The sequence below is a fragment of the Fukomys damarensis genome, unplaced genomic scaffold (genome assembly GCF_012274545.1).
Source record: "Fukomys damarensis isolate Sample0158 unplaced genomic scaffold, DMR_v1.0_HiC HiC_scaffold_21, whole genome shotgun sequence".
NCBI classification, from domain to species: Eukaryota; Metazoa; Chordata; class Mammalia; order Rodentia; family Bathyergidae; genus Fukomys; species Fukomys damarensis.
The window spans coordinates 19,005,520-19,019,581 of NW_022900933.1; the positions used below are offsets into that span (position 1 = coordinate 19,005,520).

The 14,062-nt window shown below is 49.6% G+C and overlaps 1 protein-coding gene across 2 annotated transcripts in view; it reads left to right on the forward strand.

The window, feature by feature from the left end:
• Positions 1–14,062, forward strand: part of Tmem63c (transmembrane protein 63C) — a 99,661-nt gene that overhangs the window by 35,432 nt on the left and 50,167 nt on the right. For both annotated transcript variants that reach the window (XM_010645568.3, XM_033766697.1), the window contains exon 3: positions 12,893–13,020. The gene's annotated coding sequence lies outside the window, so the exon portion shown is untranslated. The remainder of the gene's footprint in view (positions 1–12,892; positions 13,021–14,062) is intronic.

The following is a 14,062-nucleotide window of genomic DNA, read 5'->3' on the forward strand; positions in this document are numbered from 1 at the left end:
GTGGGGGGGTTGTCGCTTGCTCCGTGCTTTCTGGGACCTAGGATTGGAAAGATGGGGGTGGGGGAGACTGCGCCACAGAGCCTTGCCGTGCCTGCTGTGCCCCCGCGTGTACCCAGGGAAGCGTGGACTGAGCTGCCCCTTGGGGAGGGCTTAGCAGTCCTCACTGGAGGGGAGAAGAGGGCTCCCAGCTCTGTCCGACAGCCCGCAGGGAGTTACCCCTGAGGACCACCCCACACCCAGGGATTCCCCGGGTTTGGCTGCCCACTCCGTGGGCCGGGAAGGGAGGAGGCAGTTGCCCCGTTCTTAAGGGTGAGGACAGTGTCACCGTTGCTGTGCTCTGGAGGGGGGTCCCATGCCGTGCTAGGCGGCCTGGACTTCTGGGCCACCAGGGGCAAAAGATGCCACCTTTTCCCCATGTGTTTCCAAAGAAAGGTTCTTGGTTCTGTCCTCACTGTGGCTTTGAGGGAGAAACTTTGGGATTGGATGAAGGCCCTAGGGAAACTGAGGCCCAGGCTGTGGTTTGACCAGAATCATTTATTTAGCAGGTCCACAGAGCTGGCCTCCCAGGCACTACTGCCCTCCCCCACCCTCTGGAGGGACCAGGGCTCTTTTTGTTGTCCAGACCCCTAGTCCAGTCTGGTGTGGATTCCTGGTCTGGTGCTCACCTTCCTAAGCCCTGCAGGGAGTTAGTTACCACTTTGACAAGGGGCTCCAGGATGCCATGGGTGTGAACACTACAGGGATGAAAAGTGTCTGGGGCCAGGAGAACTTTGCTCAGGAGAAACTCAGCTGGGTACCGGAGACTGTGGGGCTGTGGACCTGTGGGCCTGTGCTGTCCCTGAGGGCTCAGGGAAGGAGTGAGGTAGTTCCAGAAGAGGACCCCTGGGGTGCAGCCTGGCTCCCCAGAGTCCATCCCGTGTGTCAGCTTGATGGAGGCCCAGGGAAACTTCTCAGGCAGCTGGGGAAGGATGGAGTTGAGGGGGACAAGGAGATGGAGTTTCTCCTTTAATGGCCAGCAGGGTTGGGAAGGTGTTGGTGAATGGGCTTCTCTCAGCCTCCCCTCCTGTGGGGATCGATCTCTCTCTCCTCTCTTCCCTCTATCCCCTGTCCACAGAAGTGACTGCACTAGATATGTTGCCCTGTTGGTGAACTTTTCCTCAGTTCACCTTGTCCTCCCTCTCTCCCTGGAGCAAATGCCCTTCTCTAGAGGAAAACTGAAACAGAAAAAGAATGACAGAGTGTCAGAGCCAGAGTCAGCTGTCATCAGTGTACAGATGAAGACACTGAGAGGCACGGGGTGCAGTGGGTCGCTTCAGTCCTCTTGCCTGCACTCAGGTCTCCTAACTCCCCAGCCCTCCCCAGGGCAGATGAGCCACCATGTCCTGGTACCTCCCTCTCCCCATAGCCCCAGCCCTGACAGGGGCCTCCTGACAGGTGTGGGGGTGGTAGGAGGCCGAGCCGTTTCACCTCCTTTGAGATGTGCTTCTAGTTTCTTGGGGAGGAAGCAGATTGAAGAGCCCAGCCAAAGTCCCCTGGTTACCTTCTCAGCGTGCCCCACAGGGTTTCACACTTCCTATAGGCTGGGCAGATCCAAAGACAGGCATTTCTCCTGCCCTGGACCAGCAGCTGTGAGCACAGGCCCAAGCACAGGGGACCCACAGGCAGCGAAGAGCGAATATCACGTCAGGGTGGGAGTTTGGCCCAGCCCGTGATCCTGAGGGAAAGGAGCTGCCATGTGCCCAGCTCACAGGTAGCTGCTCTTCGGAGACACCCGCTGAGCACAGAGCCCTTGAAGATGGTCCTGGTGACCATGGCATGCCTGGGCTGAGCACCAAGAATCTCCGGGGTGACTTGTGGGAAGGGATGGGGTCCTCAGAAAATGAGCTGCCTGTGAGGTGACAGTACAGTGCCAGAGAGGAAGAGACCTACTCAGAAAGGGAGGGAGGGAGGGAGGTAGAGAGAGAGAGAGAGGAAACCCCATGTATCCAGCTCCTCCACTCAGGTTTGTTTTCTAGGAGGAAAGCCAGTGGCCATAGTCCCAGGAAGCTGCTGGCATGTCACTCATGGATAGCGCAGGCAGGGGTGGGCCTCAAAGAGCCCTGTCCTGGCATTGTGGAAGGAGCACCAGACTCTCTGTCCTGGACTGAGAGCCCCTACTGGCTGGCACTCTGCTCTCAGTTTCCCTACCTGCCGGCTAGGTGTGGAGACACCTTCTCCAGATGGGTGGGAGGGCTTTGGAAACTTGTCAGGTGTTTATTGCAGCCAGGAAGTGTTATTCCTGGAGACTCTGGCCTACATAGGAGCCATCTGCTTCCTGCCTCCATGGAGGAAATGCGGTTGTTCCCTCTCCTGAGGATGCCCTCACCCTCTGTGGCCAGTCAAGGGCTCCATCCAGGCTTGGAAGGGGCCTGGCCCTCTAACACACCTTGAGCTATGTGTTGGCCCTTTGGAGCTTTTCTTCCCCTTTCCTCAGCTGCCTGTGATGTTTAACCCATTTGGTACAATAGCCACCCATGAAATGCTGGTGTCTAGTGGCACGGTGGGCTTCCTACAGGCCTGTATCTTCCACCACTCTCCAGCCCCATGGATACTCCACTCTGGCCCTTCCTAGGAGGCGGCTGGTGAAGAACCATAGGGATAATGGACATAAAGTGTCAACGCTCTTTGCACAGCTTCCAGGGTGCGGGAACCCACGTGGCATTCAAACTACGGGCAGGCTCGCCTAGGGAAAGCTGTAATGAAAGTGCTTAGGGGAAGTGCTCAGAGTGGAGTGAGGTCAGCAGCTTTTAGTGTCCTGTCTTGCTTGAGCTGGGGCTCTGTGCTCCCTCCTCCCGCCTCCTGGGGCAGCAGTGGTTTGCACGGCTTATCACACATCACTCACACACCGCTCACACATGGGTGTTCTTGCCCCTGAGTTTGCGGGGACAACTCCTATAAGACAGGGTCATGGGGAGAGCTGAGATCAGAACCTGGGCCACTGAGATGTTATTGTTCTTGTTCTAGATCTGTCTGGATTCCTCTGAACTAACCAAGGGTGGCTTTTAGGGCAAACACCCTGAAGTCATGACCCATGTTCTGTGTTTCCAGGGCAGGATATATACGCAAGGTGCTGTGTTCCAGGTACCCCTGGGGCTGGTAGTGAGACATGCAGAGAGGCAAGAGGGAAGAAGTTTCCTCATCATTGCCCTCTACTTCCTCCTGGTTATTAGTGATGTTCCTGAAAGGGAAGCAGAAGCATGGACCCACTTTGAAACTAGGACCTACCCAAGTGCCCTGGGCTCCCACCTTCTTTCTCACCCTCTGCTCTGTTGTCTTTTCCAAGCACCTGCAGGGAGGGCAGGACAGGGGCAGATGAGATATGGGCCCGTGTGCCACCATTCCTGCCGAGTCAGGGCTTCTGATGTCCTCAGAGGATCAGAAGCAGAAAGGCCAAGACAGCTTCTAGTGGAAAGCCAAGCTGTCCTCTCTTCATCCCTGAGTGGCTTGGCCCAGAGAGACTGGAGCCTTCTCACTGGGACTTGGTCTTCTCCAAATTGTGTCCAGCCAGTCGAATGCTGGCCTCAGGCCATGTGTCCTGGCAGGAGAGCAAGGGACCCTAAAGGCTCTGGAGATTCAAGGGAGGGACATGGCCCCATGGCCAGTGAGTCAGGGCAATGGCCATGTGCTGAGTTTTTGATCCTGAGGCCCCATCACCTCCGGGCACCTGAGAAGCAGTGATCTGATTGACAGAGCACTGTGGGGACATCAGCCATGCCTGATGGGCCTAGGAGCATGAAGGCCTGTGACAGTCAAACACACCTGGGGGTGGTGTTCCGCCTGCTTCATTACGAGCTCACCTTACTTCAGTGAGTCTTGTGATTGCAGCACAGTAAGCTAATCCCCACTGTGTCCGCCACTGGGAAGAAGGGTGGGAGAGTCCAGGAAGATGCCTGCCTGAGTGGTGCTTGGTGACTGAGTCCCCTTTCCACTGCCTTCCCTCTGAGTGACCTCAGGCATGGTTGGCCATGCTTTGACGGCAGCACACTATGTGCACCAAGGGCTGACCAATGAGGTGCATTGCTCCAGGCACCGTGAGAACTGCAATGTTCCCTTCAACAAAGCTTCAGGTCCTTGAGGGCCTGGCAGGGCTGGCAGTGGGGGTGGGGCGGTTACCTCAGAACCAACGGGTGTGTATGGCGAGTGTGGAGGGAGTGTCCTTCAATACAACAGTCACACTGTTCTGGGCCAGGGAGCTCTCCCTTCCCGGGCCACGTGTGCCCAGAGTGTAAAAGGGCCAGGTGTGAGGAGACCTTCTCAGGCACTGCAACAGTCTGGACAGGGAGTCCGGCCTGACACAGGTGCTGCTCAGTGACCTGTCAGGCCCTGTTAGCACTTTTGAATCCTCTCCCTCCTAGGAGAAAGGTGAGGCCCACTTGATAGAAGAGAAAGCTCAGGCTCAGAGAGGTTGTGCAAACCATAGTCGTGCATACGCATCAGCAGCAGGACCCCAGTGGGCCTGCCTGGCCCTCACTGTGGGCGCAGCCTGGTGTATCTCTGCTGCTGCTGCTGCTGCTGCTGCTGCGGGTTTTGCTGAAGTTGCTTAAGACAAAAGGACTTGAAGTGAAGGTCGCGCACTTGTCCCTTTCCCCTCCTCTCTGGGCAGCGTGCCCAGAGCTGGGTCTACTGAAGAATAGCTCTTGTCACGAGAGCAGGGAAAGAGGAAGGACAGGATTGCACCCTGCCCTGACTGGAGCAGAGGACAGAGACTCAGGCTTCAGGTTCCTGCAGCTTGTCCTGTGTGGAGTGGCCAGGGTGGAGAGGTCAGAAAGTGATGCACAAGGCCTGGGCCCTGGCCCTGGCACGGAGCTGCGGACTAGAGGAGCCCCAGTTCCGGTGCTCCCCGGTGGGGCCAGGAAAGGAACCAGGCTGGACCAGCCCTGCTCTTTTGTCAGCTACAGCATAGGTGGGAAGGAGACCTGGGCCTCAGTGCGGGGGCTGGGGATACTGCTGCTTACTGGCTGGGCCACTCGCGGGCCCCCCCAGAAGATGACCTTCTCAGCAAGGCCTGTCCCACACACTGTGCCCTCACTCAGAGGCATTTGTGGGTGAGGAGGGGGATGTAACTGGTCATTTGGAAGCTTTACAAAATCCACACACACGGCTTCTTCCTCCAGCTCACTCCCAGCTCAGCTAAGACCCCTAACTCTGATAAATCAAATTATATCAAAAAGTCATCATCTTCTGCTTCATCTCCTAGGCTATTCCACCCTCTTTTCCCCACTGCCAGCCCTGCCCACACCTCCATCCTCATCTGTTCTCTCTGTCCTTCAAAGCCACTTCCTCCACGGAGCCCTCCCTGGGTCCCAGCCAGCAGAGTTCTCGCAAGCCTTTAATGCTCTTAGCACATTGAGTCCGTCTCCTCTGTAAACAGTGAGCTCATCCTCTCGTTCACCAAGCGTTCACTGAGTCCAGTCAGACGCGCGCTACGAACTCACAGGTAAGGGGATAGGTAGGTGAGGAAAGGGGTAACCAGAACAGCTTGAGAAGAATAACGTTCTTCTATAATAACGGCATTGCGAGTGTCAGAGGAGGCTCTGGCAAGGGCTAGAAAGCTGGAGATGTGTGTGTTCTGTGCCCCAGAGTTTCCGGTCTAGGTGTACAGTGGCCTAGAGAAGTTCACACATGTGGATGTGGAGATGGCTTCCAGGGTATCTGGGACAGCAATACCAGAAATGCAGGAATGAGGGAGGTCTCAACTGCAGTAGCTGTGATGTCTGCAGCCATGGAATGAATAACTAAAACTGGGATGTTATGTCACGGTTAGAATAGGCGTCGCTGGTTTTGTTTGCTTGTTTTCTGTTTTTGTGGTGCTGGGAATTGAACCCAAGGCCTCATGCATGCAAGGTAAGAGCGGTGTCACTGAGCTATACCCCCAGCCCCAGGGAATTTATAGAAATTATACCTCGGTAAAACTGGTGTGTCTATGTATATGCACACATGCACATATTCTGTATTAACTTGAATAAACCTCAGAAACAATGTCACAAAAAAGAGGAAATTTCAGAGTAGTGCCGAGAGAATTTTAATTTTAATAAAATGAAAAAACAATACTATATTTGTTTGTTTTGGTACCAGGGATCGAACTCTGGACCTTACACTTGTGAGGCAGGCAGCGGAACCACTGAGCTAAATCCCTGGCCCAATACTATATGATTTATGAAGATAAATGTGTTCCAGAGCCCGCTGAGTATGTGCTTGTGGTGATCTATATAGAGAGAAGAAGCAGAGGGTGACAGGGAAAAGGGCAGGCTTTGAATACGTTGGGAACACTTCTTTTCTGAGACAGGGTCTTGTTGTATAGTTCAGGCTGGTCTTGAACTCACTCTGTAGCCCAGGTTGGCCTCATGGCAATCCTCCTGCCTCAGCCTCCCGAGTGCTGGGATTATAGGCCTGTGCCACCACGCCTGGCTAGGAACACTTCATTTAACAAAAGAGATCTGAAGCAAAAGTGACTGAATGGTAACATTTGTTATTTCTGTTGGCTTTTTTATATTTTTTGTAGTTCATTTTTCAACATTAAAAAATATATAATCTAGGCTATCCTTTGGAAGGCATGAACTGCTCCCCAGGGAGTCAGGGAAAGTCTAAGAGGAAGAAGTGACTGCTAGCTGTTGAAGGAAGGCGGAGTGGGCAGGTTTAGCTTGTGTGGAGGTTGGGAAAAGTAGGTGTGGAGGTCCCAGGCTAGGACACAGGGACAGGCTCTTTGTCCCTTTGAAATGTTTGTCGAGTGAATTGTATTTTTCAGGCCACTTTTCTTTCTTTTTGGTACCAGGGATTGAACTAGGCTTGCAAGGCAGGCCACCGAACCGCTGAGCTAAATCCCCAGCCCTCTATTTTTTTTTTTTAAAAACTTTTTTTTTTTTTTTTTTTTTTTTTTTTTTGGTACTGGGGATTGAACTCGGGTCCATGTGCTTGCAAGGCAGGCAGCAGAACGACTGAGCTAAATCTCCAGCCCCAGGCCACTTTTCTTCTGCACCTTCTCATCCCCTCTTCCGATCTCAGCACCTGTCTCTGAGCTGTGTACATAGTAACTAGAGCCCTGGGAAAATGTCTTGCATAATGTGAGGTTTTGTAAAGTCAAGCTAACCTAATGAGGGCTGGGGAAAGAATGAGATGAACAGATAGAATCAAACATTAAAATGGAAAAATAGGGCCGGGGACTTAGCTCAGTGGTTCCGCCACCTGCCTCGCAAGCACAAGGACCCAAGTTCAATCCCCTGTACCAAAAGGAAAAATAACCACTAATACAGGCAAGATTGAATTCTTGGTGGATATTGTGTTCAACTATACACAAATTCAGTTGAAAGCCAGCTGAAACAGTAGATTTCTGGGTGATTATAAGCCATCAGTTTGACTCCAAAAGAACTGGAAAATCCATATACAGACCAAAAATCATGAAAGAGGCCACGTTTTCATAAAAACTTCCTTTTAAAACCCCCAAGGTTAGACAGCTTCTACTCTCTATAATTCTAGTGTGTTTTATGTGTGTGTGTGTGTGTGTGTGTGTGTGTGTGTGTGTGTGTAACCGGGACAAATTCAGGACCTTGTATTTGCCCGGCAGGTGCAGCACCACTGAGCTATGTCCCCAGCCCCCAATTTTTGTTTTTTTTTTTTTATACCATGGATTGAACTCAGGACCTTGTGCTTGTGAGGCAGGCATGGCATCACTGAGCTAAACCCCAGCCCTCTACTGGTTTTGTTTTTTTTGTACTGTGGATTACATCAGGACCTTGCGCTTGCAAGGCAGGCACAGTGCCACTGAGCTACATCCCCAGCCCTTCTAGTGTTATTTAAACTGTACCATCACAGCAGGTCACAGAGAAGGAAAGATTCCAAATTGTTCTACAAACTCAGTGCCACATAGACACTAAAGCTTGACAAAGCATACACACACACAGTGAAAATTTAAAAACCTCTCATATATGAATATTGGTACAAAATCCATAAAATCATAATAAACAGAAGAAGGCAGATTTATATTTTAAAAATGAATACATGACAGGGCTGGGGATTTAGCTCAGTGGCACCGCGCCTGCCTCACAAGCACAAGGTCCTGAATTAAATCCCTGGTGCAAAAAATCCCAAAACATGACAGCAAATAGGGATATGTTCCAGAAATATAGATTTAATATTTTAAAAACTACTGAAATAATTGAATGAACTAGTAGTAAGGGAGATGAAAAATCATATCAATAATTCCTAGACTCTTTAAAAATGCATATGGCCCAGATTGTAAATCTTATTTAATAGGAATAGATGGATATTGCTTAATGTGATTGTATGCACACGTGAGATATAAACACATAGGAGGAAGGAATGAGCCCTGTTCTCTTAATTCTTTAACCCTGCTTTAGGAGTACAAACCAACACAAATTTTGAAAAGTGAACTTATAACAGAGGAACTGGAGCTCAGTGGTGGAGGAGCATCTGCCTAGTTTGAGCAAGGTCCTGGGTCCATCCCCAGACCTCCCCAAAAAGGAAAATTTATCAACATTTGATAAGAGTAAGATAAACCATTTGGAAGGGAAATAAGACAAGATTGCTAGTTGCAAAAATTGGTAAGAATAGCTTGGTGTGTTGGTAGATGCCTATAATCCCAGCACTTGGGAGGCTGAGGCAGGAGAATCACTGTGAGTGTGAGGCCAGCCTGGGCTACATAGTGAGTTCAGAGCCAGTCTGAACTACAAAGAGAAAACCTGCCTAAGAAAGAAAGAAAGAGGGCCGGGGATTTAACTCAGTGGTTCTGGCACCCGCTTTGCAAGCACAGGGACGGGAGTTCCATACCGAGTACCAAAAAAAAAAAAAAAAAGCTAGAAGGAATAATTTTTTAAACTCCTAAGATGACCTGTAATAAATATTTCACACGGAAGTGTATAGCATTTCTACACATACACGTTAGCCTTAGCCTCTTTTATAACATAATGGAAGAGAATAAATATCAGTAAGAGTACTCAAAGGAACTAGAGCTCAGTCTAAGCAGAAGTGGGGAGAAGCAGCCATGTCACTGCTGGTCAGTGCTGGTTCCCAGCACATGGGACAGTGGCTGACACAGTAGCAAATGTCTGTTGAGTGACGGAACTGGCTCACAGAACCATGACACAGTTCACTGTGGTAATAGTGATCACCCCGATGTCCAGCGTGCCCAGGCGAGGACAGTGTCCACATCTTTTGCCAGAAGCCTAACAGGACTGATCCTGGAGCAGGTTCTGAATGTGCTTGAGAAGGGCTGCAGGGCGCTGGGTTCGGCATAGGGGTGTTCTATCCACTTGCTCGAAGTGTTGCTCTGTTCCTCTCTGTCCTTGTCGATCGTCTGTTGGTGCAAATTATTATTGAAAGTTGCATATTGAAATCTTGTACTATTAGGATGTTACTATTCTTCCCTTCAATTCTGCTCACATTTGCTTCACATATTTGGGTCTTCTGCTCTTAGACACATATTTATAATTGTTCTGTCTTCTTGGTGAATGTACCTTTTAGCATTGCATAAAGCCCTTCATCTCTTGTGGCAGCTGTTGACTATAACTATCATGATCCCTGACTGTACTTGTGTGCTGTTGTAAAGGAATTCAAGACCAGGTCATTTATAATGAACAGAAATTCATTTGGCTCACAGTTCTGGAGGCTGGGAAGTCCAGGAGCAAGTGGTTATATCTGTTAAGGTGTCATCACAAGGAAGAAGGTGTCACATGACGGGAGAGGGCGTCACATGACAGCAGAGGGCATCACATGATGGGAGGGCATATGTGTGAGAGGAAAGGGCCACTCTTGAGGTCATTACTCGCTCCCATGACAATGACATTAATCCATTCCTGAGGCAGAGCCTGTGTGATCTAATGTGTTCTAAAGGTCTCACCTCAGAAGTTTCCAACACAGGAACTTTGGGGGACACGTTTGAACCAGACCGGTTTCTGTGTGCATGGGGTATCTTCTCCCACCCTCCCACTCACAGTCTGAGTGTGTCTTTATATCTAAGGTGAACCCCTTATGAACAGCCTCCCGTTACTTTCTTTTTCAGCACTGGGGTTGAACCTAGGGCCTTCACATTGAACTACATTCCCAGCCCTTTTTTATTTTTTAGTTTGAGACATGGTTTTGCTAAACTGCCCAGGTTAGATTCACACTTGTGAACTTCCTGCCTCAGCCTCCTAGAGTGCTGGGATTATAGATATATACCACTATGCCTGACTAAAGTTGCATCTTTCCACACCCTTTACCCATGATAACTCAGTCATCACCATGACCCTGTGCAGATAGTACTATTACTATTTCCAGTTTTAGACAAGGAAACTGAGACACCGGAAAGATAGGTGACTTATCCTAGATCCTGTGGGGCTGAAATCTGAACCAGGTGTGAGACACAATTTATACCCTTGAATCCCTCCTACTATGTAGTTAAAATGGATTTTTGAATCTAGAGAAGGAGGACAGGTAAATGGATTATTTTTAAATGAGTAGGACAACTGTTGATGGAAACAGTAGAGCTGGTGCCACTGCAATCCTTGCACCAATATAAATTCTGGATGCAGCAAGGCTTAAAAATAAGAAAACTAGGGCTGGGGATTGGACTCAGTGGTTCTGCCACCTGCCTCACAAACACAAAGGCCCAAATTCTATCCCTGACATCCCCCCAATAAAAATTAAAAAATAAAACTTGTGGCAAATATGAATAGATGTTTTACATTCCTCAAGTGAGAAAGATTTTCTTGTGTGGTTGGTTTTTGAGGCAGGGTCTTGCTATTTAGTCAGCCTGGTGGCCTTAAACTTGCTGAGTAGCCCAGACTGCCTTGAGCTCGGGAGTCTCCTGCCTTAGCCTCCTGAGTGCTGGGATTACAAATATTTGCCATCACATCTGGCTGTGAGAAAGATTTTTAAAAGTTATCCAAACACTCAGAAGTCACACAGGAGGAGACTGATACTTTTGACTACAGAAAGAAAAAGATGAGTGATACAAAGTTAATTGAATCAATTTAGAAAAATCTTTAAGATCAGTAAGATAAATTAGAAAGGACATAAACAAACAGTTCACAAAATATAAATCAATGCTAAGGCCAGTTGATCTGAAATCGTGAAAGTACGCCTGCTTGTTCTGAAAAATACTCAGAGATGGTTATTATCTTTTAACTTACATGTTGTTTAAAAGTTGATAATGCGCAGTGTTACCAAGGGTGGATAGAATCAGGCTCTACATTGCTGAGAGAGTGAAAATTGCTGCATCCTTTGTGGAGGTCAACCTGGCAATATCAATGAGAAGTTTAGACCCACGTCACCTTTGACCTGGGAATTTATCCTGCAGCCGATTTCACAGATGTTTGTTGCAGCTTTCTCTAAAAGCAGAGGAACATCCTGAAATCCATCATCGGTTCCATGAAACACCAAGAACTGTTTAAAGAATGGGACCTATATTGCATGCTTAGATGTGTGTATATTAGTGGGCAGTACAAAGAGGGATTACTGAGGGGCTGGGGATTTAGCTCATTGGTGCCACCACCTGCCTCACAAGCGCAAGGTCATGAGTTTGAGCCCCGGTACCCCCCCGCAACAACAACAACAAAAACATAACCAACCTTTGAAAAAAAAAAAAGATGGAGTACTGAGAATAGGTTCCCATTTGCTTTAAAATAAAGATCAGGCACAGATGTATATTTGCCCACATTTGGGGGCAACTTGAAGAAAACTTAAACAGGACACTTGGCATTTTTTATGTTTTGGAGTGGGACGGAGTTCTGGGATGGCAAGGATATATGCTGAGTTCTATTTTCATTATATTTTATTTTATTTGTATTTTACTTTGAGCGCCCACCCCCGCCCCGGCTTGTCATTTTCAGAAGTAAGAATATTCAGATTAAATCAACTACAAAGGGAGAATACTAGTAAAAATGCTTCGGCCTGCACGTCTTTGATGATTGATTGATTGATTGATTGATGATTAATTGATGCTGGGATGGAACTCCAGGGCTGTGCCCATGCTGGGCAACTGAGCTGCATGCCAGCCTTGAACTTCCTTTTTACCTTTCTAAGTGGGTTCATTTCTTCCTGCATTGTCAGTTTTAGGACACTGCTAATCTTCATTTTGTCTATGAGGAGAACGAGAACTAGAAAGGCATCCGTAAGCTGCCCAGCTGGCTAGTCTTTCTGCAGATATTGGATGCCTAAACATTGCTTTCAGAAAGGGACTCAGGACCCCTGCATGTGTATTAGAGAACTGTCATCCTTGTACTTCTCTGTTCTTTCTCAGCATTTGCATTCAGTATGACTTCCTGTCCACCTGTGTGAGGAACTTGCTAAAGTACAGATTCCTGGGCACCTTCCTGACCCTTCAATGGGCCAGGGTAGAGCCCATCACCCTGCATTTTAGCGAGCTCTAGCTCAGATGACTCTGAAGGAGATGATGCTGTGGCCCCTGTGACCTCTTCTTGGTTCAGCCCTGCTGGCTCTGTCTGTGTATCTAGGCTAAAGCCTCCCACCCCAGTGAGGAAAAGTGGGGTGCTCTGGCTCACCTGGGCAAGGGACGGAGCTGGTGCTTGCACTCCCAGTGCAGTCAGTGTTCCATCCTTGGTTCTCCTCGCCCTTGCCCCCTTGGGCCTCTGCTCAGCTGGAATGAGTGGCAGCTCCTTAGCTGACTCGTGCCAGGTGGGCACTCGCTGGATTTGGAAGTGGAGGGAGCCTGGAGGTCATGGATTCCCCTCACGCATCTGAGCTCCCTGCAGCAGGCCTTCTGGGAAGATGCTGACAAGCATGTCGGGCCTGGGAGGGTTCTGGCCTTCTTAGACTTGGGGAGGAGCTGCATGGAAGCCAGGGAGGGATGGGATCCATGCCTGCCTGCCATGACTGTTCCATTGTCCCCATGCCATAGAGCCTTGGAGGAGCCACTTCGTGGTCACTACTGGGAGGCTTGGAGAGCCTCCCCCTGGAGACCGATCAAGAGAAGGAAGGCCAGGAACAGCCAGTCGGCCAAACCCCCAGCTTCACCTGCTGCTCCAGGTAGGCGGCCCCCCATCATGCCACCCAGCCCAACTGAGCCCAGCACCAGCTCCTTCCTCCAGCTTGGGAACTGAAGTTGTTCCCATGAACTGCCCATGGCCTGTGGCTCTTCATGTGGGCAAAGGATCTCTGTGGCCCCTCTAACCCCACACCGTGACAGAAGGGAGCAGGAAGGACCTGGCCCTTCTCCTTTGGGCATGTTCCATGTAACGCTGGCATCTGAGGCCTGGGAAGGGGCTCTGGCTTTGGTTAGGATGCCCGTGGCCCCTCACCGGTGCTCCCTGCTCAGCTCCTAGCAGGGGTCCCCTGTGTGGTGCTTGTCCAGTCACCCTGGCATGGAGCAGATCCAGGACCCAGTCAGACACTGTTCTTCCATGAGTTTCCTGACTCTTGACACATTTTCCTTGGAAAGGATTAAGACAGATGGTATCTTCATAAACTGTTGGAGCTGGAAGGGATCTTGGTGATATAATCCACCCGCAATCCCTCTTTACTTCTCAAGCATTACTTATATCAATAATGTAGTTCCAAATGTGTTGTCATTGAACATCTCAGAGAGATCAGGTGTAATCTTGTCAAAATAGCACAGGAAGCCTTTGTCTTCAGAGAGCCCTTCCGGGGGCCAGCCTCCTCCTCTCTGCCTGGCCTCAACCCCACCCCTGCCCCAGGCTCCTTTTCCTTTGGGTCCGCCTCCCCTTCACCTCCAGCAGCTCATACCCCTCTGCCAAAGTGACTGGCACTCAAAGCTGGAAGGTGTTTGAGCCAGGGTAGCGTCAAAGTGAGGTTTTCTTTCCCAGGTATGTAAGTGAATATGTGAATGAATAAATCTTTGAGAAAAGACTGCGTAGTCCAGGGGGGTTATCAGTGGAAGCTGTAACTGTAAGGCTTGAGAGTGTCTGAAAGCTCTCTTAAAAGAAAGAAGTTGTGCTGTAAGGGCTGTGGGCCAGGAACATTGTGAGTGTTGCTATTATAGATAAAAGTACTCTTAGCCATGCGCAGAGCAAAGTTCCGTTCATGTCTCCCCTCTCATTTCCTGGCCCTG